General features: G+C 35.8%; 1 protein-coding gene across 1 annotated transcript in view; it reads right to left on the reverse strand.

Annotated features, from left to right (window-relative positions):
- LOC105264830 (blood vessel epicardial substance-like) overlaps positions 1 to 9,613 on the reverse strand; it is a 30,339-nt gene extending 20,726 nt beyond the window's left edge. Inside the window, exon 1 of the mRNA XM_011301975.1 lies at positions 9,309 to 9,613. The gene's annotated coding sequence lies outside the window, so the exon portion shown is untranslated. The remainder of the gene's footprint in view (positions 1 to 9,308) is intronic.
- Between the last annotated feature and the right edge of the window lie 921 nt (positions 9,614 to 10,534).

Raw genomic sequence — 10,534 nt, forward strand, 5'->3', positions numbered from 1 at the left:
CTCGATTTTTATGCTCCTCTGATACTTTTTTGAAAATTTTAAATTTTTCAATTTCAGTGAATGCCTCCTCGATTTCCATGCCCCCCTGATACTTTTTTTAAAATTTTGAATTTTCAAATTTCAGTGAATACCTCCTCGATTGTCATGACAGGACGACATCCCCATCGCGTGTGGCGCCCTCCCTCTCTTGGGGTGCAGTACGACGATGCCGCTGGGGTCACTCGAACCCCCAGAACTGAGCCTCTACTTCAGTCAATCCTCTTTGATGTGTATCTTCCTAAAATGGTGAGTACTTTTCTGTCAGTATGAGGACACCGGTGGCGCGAGTGGTGTGCGCACAAGGGCTATCGACCCTTTCCACACAATCCTGTATCAACCCCTGGCCTTTGTGTCGAGGTTCAGGACATTGCGAAGCCATGCGGTCGTCCCTGCGTCCTTTCAAAGGATATATTTTTTTTACGACTATCAAAACCCCCAGGGGATATCCACCGCAACGACCTTGGCCCAATCCAATTTCAGGGGTTAAAAAGCAACACTGTTGTCTTATCAGGGATTGAAAATCCTCCAGCAAGTGGCATTTGGGTGTCTCGGTTAGACTTCTCAGCTACTTCTGCTAACTACCAATGACATTTTGCGGCAATGTTGGAGCCGCTTGAGTGAGTCTAGCGAAATTGCATTGAATTTTTCAAGAAGTTTTGTCCACTGGGATTTGCTTCGAGTTTCACGGGGGTAGACGATTTTGCGGAGGCATCTGAGGGCTGGACATGTGTCCGGGTTTTCCGAGGCACTTTGAGGGTCGTGAAGGGTATTGAGTTAAATTGGCTCATGTTGGGGATGTTTTTTGCCAACTAAAAAACGAAGAGGAAAAAAGTTTTCTCATTTTTTCTATGAAAAAAAAACGTAGACGGGATGTACATATACACACTTCGCGTGGAAAACGATGTATAGGCGAGATATATATATCGAAATATATACACCCATGTATTCTGGCCAAAAATACGATATATTTGATATATCTGCGGCTGAAAATGCGATATATGGCCCGTAGGGGAGACAGGTTTAAAATGAAATTCTGTGAAAAATGCACCACTGACACGATTTGCAAGATTTTTTGTATTTTACTTCCAAAGTGACAGATTAAAGTGATTTTATGCACCGTTTATTTTGCACTGTCAAAGAATTTTCTCATTTGGTTTTCCTCGAGGTTTTCCTCGTTCACACAGAGTAATAAGAGTAATAATCGTTGCCATCCTTTCGATATTGATTATAATATATATTCATAGATTTTTTAATCCCAAAGCACGTGCATGAATTGGTAATGAATGATAGGATATATTTAACATAGATGTGAAAGTGGAAGATTAATAATTATTTACTTTTACCTGGCACTTCATTTTGCCACAGCCCCCCTAAAATTATTAGTATTTTTTTTGTGCGAGGACTCGAATAGACAAGGACAAGAATTTACTCGATTCAAGCATATTTATTTTCCGTGCATATGATCCTTGGAAAAAATTGTTTTTTAATTAAATTCTAAATAAAATTGCCCGTAGGTTTTGTTTATAAAAAATTAGGATATTAGGGAAGAATCGTATTACAATAATCTATTAATCCGTGAGAAACGCCTATAACCATCAGTTAGGTTGAAATGGGGATTTCTCAAGGATTGCTGTGGAATGCAGATTTTATAGCCATCACAGAGGATGAATGGGACTTATGAATGTTTAATTGATATTGGAACGCTCACAGAAATTTCCATTCATTAAAATTGAATTCGGAGCGGAGGTTGCGGCTTTTATACCTTTTAATTGGCTAAATCGGGAAATTCATGGAACACTTCGATCAGATGAAAATTCAGTGAGGCCCTGTTCTGAAAATTCGATTGGATTTTTCTACATGCAATTTCATGCTGTGCTACCCTATCACAATATCGACGCTTCTTGATTACTTCATAATTAATTTCATATATGTTGTTGGTGAACAATTCTCTGGCGATTGCGCTTCATAGGCAATTGGTCATATTCAGTCGATAGTTCAATACAACGATAAAAACAAACACTATCCTCAACGTAACAATATCCCCTCTCTTTTTTTTTGTAATGTATTCAATTTCTAGTTAGTTCGAGAGTAAACAGTTCGATGCACGACGCATGTCACTTTATTACGCACTCTCATTCGTATTTACACAAGTCTAATACAATTGTTGTATTTTCAGAGTGAGGGATGCGAATACTCGGGGATTGTGTACTGTTTGTTAGACGCAGTTAACGCATTTCAATGGAAAATAAAATAGACGAGTTAGGTCAGTTAGCTTTATAGCATCTCTTAAACTCGCACTCATCTCTTCTCTTCATCTCACTAATATATCCTTCTTTATGACTGCCGTGGGATTCTCTCCACGTGTGTATTCACTCGAAAAAGTGTCAACAGACTCAACTGGGATTAGGAAATAAATGTGGGAAACCGGCTTTAAACGGACAATATGTCCCCTAATCTGGAAATATTCACATTTTCTTGATATCATCACTCAATTGTCAAACTGTTGCATCCATTAATCTTCCCTGGACATAATTAATTCTCCGAATCTCTACCTCATACCCAACTGAATTCTTCAAATACTTCAGCAAAAAATAGACTTCCTCCTATTTTTCATGGAGTCTTTCAAACCAGAGATCGACAATTAATATTATTTTTCTCAATAGTTATGCGTATATTTTGGATTTATTTGACTTTATTCTTCATTGAATGATATTAATTAGCTAGGTACTGACTGATATCATAACAACAACAGTAATATAAAAAATAATAATGGGAATTTTTCAATATTCTTTAGCCCTGGGATTGTTCCCTCGTCAATTTCCAATAACTTTGTAACGTGATTGAAATACTGGATAAGTGAATCAGTGGAAACTGTCCAGAGCAATTTCCATATATTTTACCGTCCCGGCAACTGGCGTTTACGCAAGACTTCCCGTCATTTAACAAATAGAGGAAAAACTCAGTATAAAACGATGGGAATTATTCGTGGAAAATTTTGACAATTGGTTGGAATGGAAGTCCCATGACATCCCCAAGTATGAATATAATCTGAATAACAAAAAGAATAAAATGGTGGAGAGTTTCACGTAAATTGCCAAAGGGAGTGAGCCATTACATCATCTCCTTGCATCAGAATATTCCTCGGTCTCTGCGAGTTCTTTCTCCTCTTACCCTTCATGCTGCAGTTAAAGTGCCAGTAGTTCACTCTGTGGAGCATCCTTTATCCCCCCGAGGCTGAATGAATTTTTTCACAGCGATAACCTACTTCGTATTTCATTCATCTTCACAATGACTCTTTCAACGGTTTCTTTTATGTTAATTACTCGCAGATCCTCCTTTCCTCGATTTCAAGTTCGTTTCGTCATTCAATTCACAACATTAAGAGGGCACCCATACGAAAAATAGGCTTTTTGAAAATATTTTCCTATATTCACATAACGGTGAAAAAAATTATTTTTGTATTTTAGAAAATAAAGTGTGTACTTTCTTAAAGCGTTATTTCTCCAAATGACTAGGTCGGGGTAATTATTTTTTTATCATTATTAAATCTAGTCGTTAACACCTGGAAAAATAAAATTTACATTTGATTTTATTCGGATTTTCCGGGACACAGAGAGAAAAATACTGGAAAATAGTACGTTAGAAGTTCCGTAAAAATGACTGTTTGGTACGTAAACGTGGAGAGAACAACGAGATCGGAAAAAGGACTACACGAAGAGAGAATAATAAAATTTAGTGAACGTGGCTTATTTACCATGATTTTGCATAAAATTGACTGAAATAATTTTTCAGCCTACGATTACGTGAATAGTCAAAAACCTTTTCCTATATTTTTCTCTCAGCGTAAAAGTTAGTGACAGTCGGTAGAATTTGAAGATTTTGAGGGCAAATGAAGAAAAATCTGCAATTTATTTTTGCACATGTGCAATTTTTCTTCAACACGAATTGTTGAAAATAAATGTATTTCCAGCAGAAGGTTTTTATCTCGCGGTTGTTTTACACTTTTTGTACCCAGACAAATGATGCACAGAACAACTCCCGCCCTTGACAGGTAAAATACTGAAAAACCCCGTTCTCCACTATTTTTCACCCCTCAATATTGATTACCCCACACAAATATAATTTCCTCCTTCACCCCGTTGAATTTTCCCTCACTCTTTTCACATACTCGGTTCCCTGGGTGAATTTCACTCCGATAATTAGTCACCGCAGTTTCTATATATACCTACAAGAGGGATCAATTATATTTTACAGCAGAAGTGCGACGGTGTTCCACTGTCGATTCGGAATCGACAATTTAATTACTCTCACTGGTTGACGTTTCTTTTTTCCGAATTTTTCCTCCCTCGACTGAATTTACAGTTCCAACGGACGTGAAATTGACCTCGCGGATGTCCCAGAAGCACTGGATTGCAATTGGCAATTGTAATTAGACAGTGTTTAATGAAAATGTATCCGTTATGCCTAGAGGAAAAAAAAGGGTGATTAATTCCACAAAAAAAAACCATTGTGTCTAGACAATTTCGATTGTAAATCTATTTTTACTTTAAATGCTTCAATTACTCCAAAAATTGAATAGTTTTATGTTTTTAACAAAAGATAAAGATATATCGAATTACTATATATTATTAATGTATATTTGCCATATTTTCTGAGGTAATTCGATAGTTTTATTACACTGTTGGAAATTTATTGGAATTTCAGTTAAAAAGTCATTTGAATCGTCAATAGATTCGAAATTCAAAAAAATTATTACCTGAATTTACAAAACCTTCACGATTTTTCAGTGCGATCGAATTTATTTTTCATCGAAAAATAAAGAATTACTTGAATATCCCAGAAATCAATTGATTTCTCAATGAATTCTAAAGAAATTTCATGACACTTATTGTGGTTGTTAGAAATTTCGCATTCGAATTTTTTACTTAAAATTTTAAATATAATTTTGCGAAAATTAATTTAAATCGAAAATATCTAAAGACCTTTTCCAAAGGCTGAATACTGTGCGAAAAAAATCAATAAAATTTTCACGTGCAATCGATAATTTTCGAGATGATAAATAAAAAAAATCAAACTTTCATCAAAATGTTGTGACAGTTTAAAATATTTTAAACGTTTTTTCCTGAAACTTTTGAGGCACGTCTGAGAGCTACAAGTGGATTTCCCCTGAATATTCAAATACCATTGAATCGACACATACATGTACAAATGCGCATATAGTCCTCGCATTGACGATTCCCCATTGAATTCGCAACACCATATTTGCACAGTGAAAATATGTCGCTCCAGTTGTATCTGGGTTGGTGGATGAAGCACGAAAAACCGAGTTCAATTCTGGGTGGGTTTTCACGTAAAACCTCAGGGGGTTCGTTCGGTTGGCCTCTCTATGAGAGATCTGCAAATAATCCTTGAGTGGATGAGAAACCCACCCCCCGTGTGGCACAACCCTCACGTTCAAAATCCCTCCCACGATTCACTCAATTTTCTCGGAAATCCAACTCTGTACAGCCGCTTATAGTTGCCTTCATCGACAATTTCACAAAAAAAAAATAAACAATTCATATTTCCATGTTAATTATATCGCACTCCATTGTTATCCACTTCCATGCATATTTTTTCAACCTGCATCAATAATTAAACATATAAAATCATCTTCGAAACTTTCATCATCAATTAATATGCATTTTCCCTTGTTTCCAATTTCCATTTTATGGAGGTAATTAATTAAACGAATTGGATATCTGCGGATATATTCAGTACCGGATTATTTTGATTGTTTAAAATTTCGTTTTTAGGAATATTTATGTTTGTTGGTCAATTATCCAACAAGGGGGTATTACGAAAAATACTGAGAAAAAATTTTGTCCAGGATTCATTTACTTGAGAGAAGTATGTACTTTCATAATGAGCATATTTCTCCAGGTAATCACGACGAGGTGTTAATAATCATGATCTTATCGCTCGAAGAATTGAAATAAATTAATAATAATTAGTCGAGTTTATTCAAAGCCACATCTCACAAAATCATCGTGTAAAGCAATTTGATGATTATAATTTAAACCTAATCCTAATTATTTGGGAATTACTCAATTAGAGAAATAACGTTTTGAAAAAATACATACTTCTTTCACGCAAATGGATCTTTCGGAAAAAACAAAAATTTTTTTGTTCAGCGAGTTGGAGATTTGAATATTAATGCGTTCAATCGGCCAGGATGGATGGGGATTCGCGAATGCTTCAATTAACGGTGGGACAAAGAGGATTGTTGAGAGGGAATTAACGCAGGTATTGAAATATCGATCGCTAGGGAGAATTTCTAATTGCGTGAGAATCGGCGAGTGGAAATTCTCTTGAAATATTCCCTCGAGATTGGGAAAAAAGATCTATAGAGTCAGTCTTATGATTCTAACCGCGAATATCGATATGTTTTTATGAATTGTTCTCGTATACCTTTGGTATTGGTTATATATTTATATGACTAATTATTGTCAATTGTCAATAGAATTATATCATTAATGCAGAAGTAAAATTGCGGCGGAATGAGTAAGCTGTATATGAGTACTATTGATAGACCGCATTGCGCGGTATTTCGATGTTCCGATTTCGATCAATATTCTAATGGACCATTTAATAAATATTGGAGTTAATTCAATTTCTGGCTGCATGGTTCAATGAATGGAACATTTCCAATAGTATGGATATTGATATTCAATTGCATCCATTAAATTGCAAACAAATCTGGAATATTGGGAAGTTATTTCACATTTCATTTTCGGGTCCTCGCCGTTTATGGAGGTTTCATTGTCATTTATGTCCAACATATGGGAAATTAACGGTCAGTTTATCGGGCCGAGTCAATTTTCAAATAAATCATTTCTACCGTCGGGGATTATTATTATTATTATTATTTACTGCAGGGGGCCTGATCCAAGATTTTTGGAGAAGGAAAGAAATTTTTTCCACACACAATTTTTTACCATATAATCAGAAATTCCACATATATCATCCCCATTCAGCCGGTAATTCACGATTTCACATTTATGGTACACATAAATAATAATAAAACTCTCAGAGAAGTAACAAATTTCGAATAGACATTTTTCTTTCGATCGTAGATCTCAGGGTTAAGGGGATATAAAAAATCCACTTTGGAAAATATATCGTGGAGTGCCTGGCACCAGTCCAATTACACATATATTATGTGTATATTTCGGGAAATGCACCATGTTACCTGCTACTATATATTTTTGCTGTATACTCTTCGACGAGAGGCCAGAGGCATAACAGAATCCATAAGAACATCGAATAAAAAGGTTTCAGTCAGGAGCTTTCCGATTTGATCAACAAATTATTTCAGTTGGAGAGAGCCTCTTCCGTTCCCTGAGAACGATATACATTAATTAAAATATGATGGCTTATACCTCCATATAAATAATCCCTAAATAAGTAAATGATCCTATGAATACTAAATAGCAGGATAATGAGCCCTCGAATAGGCGAAATTCTCTGTTGATTTTATACTTGTCGTCGTCATCGAAGTGTCCCTTTGAAAAATCCATGAATTATTCATAGGATTCGGTTGCACCGCGCCATTAATTACATCACAATTAAATCCTTCCGAGTCCCACTCTTTTCAGATATTTTCGGCTCTCAAAGTGAATAGGGTCCAATTAACAACTTTATTTTCATATCTCCGATTTTTATCCGGTTTATAGCAAACAATTATAAAACATATTTCTTTGTGTATGTTTATCTCTGAATACTCCCAAAAATGAAATATTACGATATTTATTTATTTAAATAAGCACAATCAATATGTATTCCTAAGGGGATTATATATTATTTAAAAAATGCGCCACATTCAATCGATTTCAATAAATTATAAATTATTTTGTGAAAGAAAGATCTATAACTTCAGTCTGAACTTGTTTTTTTATAAAATTAATAACGTTATTTTTTAAATAAAAAAGTGGATACATTTTTCTGTCACAAATGATTGGCCAATGGGACGGCGAAATGACTATCATATTCAGATTCCCTGATTACTATTACTACTACTACTCGTTCCCTGTGGACATCTGATATAATTTCTTTTATTTGAATTCCTATGACTGTTGACCGAGGGTGTCTCGATTCCTACCGAGGATTCCCGATCTGACCTGACAATGAAAACCTTGAAAAATAATTTCGATATCTCATTCAGATCCAAGGATATTCCTCCAGAAACAAGGGATTAGTTGAATCGATTTTTCCGATCTGTTCACTCTGTCATTACTGAAATTATTATTATATAACTGGAATTAAATCAATTAGAAAAACGCGTAGTCTCGAAGGAGCAACAGGTACACGTAATTGTCGAACAGTTTCATGTAGATAAAAATGATAAGTTCCGACCAATTAATTTCAATTGCGATTTTATCGACGATGAATTTACATTTTCTACATAATTTTGGCAATTAGTCACACAACAGATCTCGCCTGACCCACTTGTAATGTCCATTTCCATAAACGATTACATTTACCACCGGTGAGTGCAGCTAGTACTCGTGCATGTGGTCAATGTTATAACATCGCATGTAACACATTCTGGCGGAATCAGCAGCCCTTTTCACATGAAATTAACGCGTGATGAAGATGAGGAGCGCGTGCGTTTATTTCTGGGGCAAAGACTTGCAGAGCATGCCAAGGCCAGTTAATGATATGGGATTACGCGGATTGTTGGGATGAAAGGGTTGTATTATTTTGTTGAACATCTTAAAATGAAGAATATCCCTGAAGCTGGAAACATGGGGTTTAATTAAGGGAAGACCGCGGCAAATTTCAAAGTTCTAGTTAGAACTCATGATTTATTACGTCAAGGTACATACACATTAGGATATTCACAGTTACGTATTCAGGATGCTCTTTCCCGGATTTCTACACCATAATAATAATAATAAATTGTATTCACTTGATATTAAATACAGAATTTCACAGATGGATGGAACAAACGTCTTTGTGTGCAGATGGGGTGCTTGATACAAGAAATAATTCTCTTATCAAATTCGGAATTGAAAACATGTCAGCGTGAAACAAAATGCCCCTAATGTGATAATAACAAAAAGCAGGAGATTTACCATTATTATTTACCATTTTTTGAAATAGACGAGAGAATATTTTATTGTATGGAGAGAAGCTTCTTTATCACTAGATATTTTTTCTCTCACTGTGGTATAGATTATTGGAGCTTGCAGGGTGTTAATTTTATAATCAACGTAGCTAAGACTTACCTTATGATGAATATGCGATATGTTGTTGGTAATGCTGGTAGATACAGCTCAGTCTTATGTGGGTACACTGGTCAATGGTAGCACAGACAGAGATACATAAACTCGATTGAATTTTTTCACCCACAAATTCATTCCGTACGACACCATGGCAAAATTGACATCTGTTGAGTATTTTAAGACATTTCATGTTGTTGGTGGACAGTCCTCTGGCTATTGTGTTTCATAGGCAATTGGTCATATTCAGTCGATCGTTTAATACAACGATAACAACAAACATTATCATCAACGTAACAATATTCCCTTTTTTTTCCTTTGCAATGGATTCAATTTCTAGTTAGTTCGAGGGTAAACGGTCCGATGCACGACGCATGCCACTTTATAACGCACCCTCATTTGTATTTACACAAGTGTAATACAATTGTTGTATTTTCAAAGTGTGGGGGACAGACACTCGCGGATTGTGTGCAGTTTGCCGGACGCTGTTGACGCTTTTCAATGGGAAATAAAATCGACGAGTAAGTTCGGATAGTTTGAAAATATCTCGCACGCTCGGATTCACCTCCTCTCCTTATCTCACTTATATACCCTTTTTACGACTGTCGCGAGATTCTCCCCACGTGGGTATCCACTTGAAGAAATGTCAACAAACCCATTCGGAATGATCGGACGTATTTTTAGGAATTTAGAAAAAATTAGATAAACCGATTTGAAACCCACAATTTCCCTTTGCATCCGGAATATAAACTAAAATATTCACATTTTCTTTCTTTTCTACAGAAATATCATGTCACTCTCTCATTTTTTGAAAATTTCTAGTTTTGTTCCTTAACATTTCAAGGGAAATTTTCCAACAGTATACTTTGAGCCTCTGGAAGCTTTCACGGGGAGTTTTCAATACATTTTAACCCTGTGATTTTTTCCCATCAACTCTGTAACTGCACAGATGACATACTGCGTAAGCTAATCATTGGAAACTGTCGACAGCAATTTCCATAGATTTTGCAGCCATCGCTTCTTCTGGTTTTATCTACTCACGATGACTTGGTATTAAAAAATTTATCGTCGCGATAGCCCAACGAAAAACACCGCCAGAAATGAAAAACAACGGGGGTAGTGGCTCTAAAATGGAAAAACGTTGTGGCTGCGTCGATAAAAATCGCTCTGAATTTGATTATACCATTGAAATGGTACTCCCCCATTCTTTCCCAATCGACTCCCCTTTCCTT

Source organism: Fopius arisanus, unplaced genomic scaffold, assembly GCF_000806365.1.
Source record: "Fopius arisanus strain USDA-PBARC FA_bdor unplaced genomic scaffold, ASM80636v1 scaffold00025, whole genome shotgun sequence".
NCBI classification, from domain to species: domain Eukaryota; kingdom Metazoa; phylum Arthropoda; class Insecta; order Hymenoptera; family Braconidae; genus Fopius; species Fopius arisanus.